We start from the raw sequence: 2756 nt of genomic DNA on the forward strand, positions 1-2756 counted from the left end.
ATTAATTTGTCAAGCCACAGAGAGCCCAAAATCAAAAGGTTGAATGTCTTTCTTAAGTGATAGCATTTTGGGTTTCGAAAGCTTAGCAAATTTCAAACCTAGGCCTGCCAACTGGTTCTACTACTAATATAAGAAGCTCTACCCAATACAAGCTTTTCACTCAAACACGCTCAATCGTACCATTATCAAAAAACATTATTTTCCAAACTTCCTCAAAATGGAAATGTGACAAAAAACAATCAAGATCACATTTACTCCCATATGTCCGCTAAACTAGCCAAGCTTGTCCAATGTTTGAAAAGTTCTCGCATACATGTAAAGCCATCAATTGGAACTCATAAATGTTTTGATCACTTGATTTCGCTCCCCGTCTGAGTGAGAAGAAACCGGCTTTGGGAGCCCCACTCCCCAGTACATGTATCGTCCACCCCCTTGGATCACTTGAGTTTGGCTGATGGGATCTTCTTGCCCTTGTTATTGTTTGAAAGGCTCCCAAGCTGTTAGCGATAACACTTTTTTCGGGTCGCATTGATGGCCTTGATTATCACGACTAACGTGGCGGTGTCGTCCATTTCTTATGAAGAAGATACTGCAACCATCATTGATCAGGGTCCAGTATCTTAAGTCACCCAAAAAAAGTAGCTTGCTCTGCTATGATTTACGCCACTCACAATCTGGGCCATCGACCTCTGTCGTTTAAGAGTTAGGCACCCTGTGCTTGAATGGACAAGCGGGTTCAACTGCATGTTTCATCTTTGGATCGCCTCCAGACTTCAGATGAGGTGGTTGAACAATCATCCGTCTTGAATCGTGAAATCCAATAATCCCGAACCTATCAGTACATGGATTAGAATGGCTCAAGTTGATTGGATGGGTTGACCCCGAGAGTTTAAAAAGATTGACTTTTAGGCTCAAAGCCACGCCGAATTTCGTGCTTGGCGTTCTTTCCGAGTCTTTCCAGACAGTCCAATGGATTTGTCATCATATATTCTCTGGTAAATTTGCATTTGAAGGTTCTTGGTTTTTTTCAAGCCACTTGGAATTGATTCCGTTCAAAACTGAAAACTCACATAAGAGCCCATTTAACATGATGACTTTTTTGGTTGTATCCCGCCAACCTGAGGTTCTAAGAATAAGAAGCGCCATTTTGAGCCTTGGTAATGGTCTCAATTGAAACCCCATTGACATTTCAACCTCTATGAAGAATTTCCAGCCTAAAGGACCATTTTTTGCTTTCAAGCCTCATTTAGTGTGGGCTCAGTGTGTTCAGTTTAATAACTCACAAATTAAGGGATCCCCCTTATTTCATCCCAAAGCCTTTTCATAAATATTAGCTTAGGGGTGCCCACAATGACCTCGCCAGTTCTTTTTTTCCGGACCCAAGATCAGTGTTTGTTTGCTTTTTTTCGGACGTGCTCGAGATCTTCAAAGTGGTCGAGCTCTCCCAAAAAAGTTGACTTTATTTCTTTTGAGGGAGGAGGGTGCCATTGTCAATCCAAGAACCCATTGCGGATCGATGTTTTCTCTAGATATAAGGGCTGTCGCAGTAAGTGGAAACCTGTCACTTTCTATTATGATTGTACCGAGCTTGAATTAACGAATCGAAAGATCAGTTTTGAGGCTAAAAGTACCGGATGCAAAGTATATAAATGCCTTCTTGTTGCTTGACCTTTACGAGCATGTCGACGTTTGATGTGTTTCTAATGGCTTTCGCCTGGTAGAAAAAGTACCGGGTCATTACGGACCATTTATCTCCCTTGTACCCCAAAAAGAGTCCTTCGAATTCAGATTGACTTGAAGGTAATTAGGCTCAGCTTTAAGACGCTTCTTTTTTACAGTACAACATGAATTCGTGGAGACTGTATAATTCAAGCTTTTAAATAACTTTACCGATGATCTCCATTTCTGAATAAAGAAGAGTTATTACGTTGGTAATTTGAGCATGAAATTTCTCGCTTGCCATAAAGCACTCCAGGTGTTTGGCACCTCAAGTATGATTCATTCATGGGATGCGAGATAAAGATCTTGAAGATGATTTTAATGCCCTTTCCTCGTTTTTCACGCTCTGAAATGCGAAACTAAAATGATTCCACGGCCTCACGGGGCACGGCAAGTTGGAAAACCACACGCAATTAAAACATGCCAACTTTATTTGCCAGGTATTTCCCAGTCGTATTTTCAATTTGGCCTAATCTTTTACAGGCATAAAAACCGGCATGATTTTTTTTTAAACTAATCCAACAAAAATGGCACAAAAAAAAACTTAGCTGACGGACAAATAATTGAAAAAACCAAAATCTCCGAACATTATTTTGATTTTACGTACCTACAAAAATAGGCTTGGAAAGGATGATTCGAAAGCATAGTTCGTCATTCGCTCTTTTTTAAAAGAAAATGGGCCAGGAAGTTTTATTTGGGTACCCATTGAGATCTGACCAAAACCATTCTTAGGAATCTCATTTCTTGCGAGCATGCAATATCAATTTCCCATGACCTTCAATGGTCATGTTGAAAAGATGAGCTCCTCATTCATGAATCTGTTTTTTGCAATATTTGTAAAGCATTTTCAAAACCTTTCCCAGACTGAATACGACCCGGGCAAGACCTGAAGGTCTGGGATTTGTTTTATTGGCTGACGGTTGGAGGGCAATCAGGTGCTTTAAATGCCTGTCATGATGTGAGGTAAAGGCCTACATTTGGCCCAGGCATAATTGCTTGCCCACGAATATGAGCTCAAGCGAGGAGGTGATTTGCAT

Source organism: Tigriopus californicus, chromosome 5 (assembly GCF_007210705.1).
Source record: "Tigriopus californicus strain San Diego chromosome 5, Tcal_SD_v2.1, whole genome shotgun sequence".
Lineage (NCBI taxonomy): Eukaryota > Metazoa > Arthropoda > Copepoda > Harpacticoida > Harpacticidae > Tigriopus > Tigriopus californicus.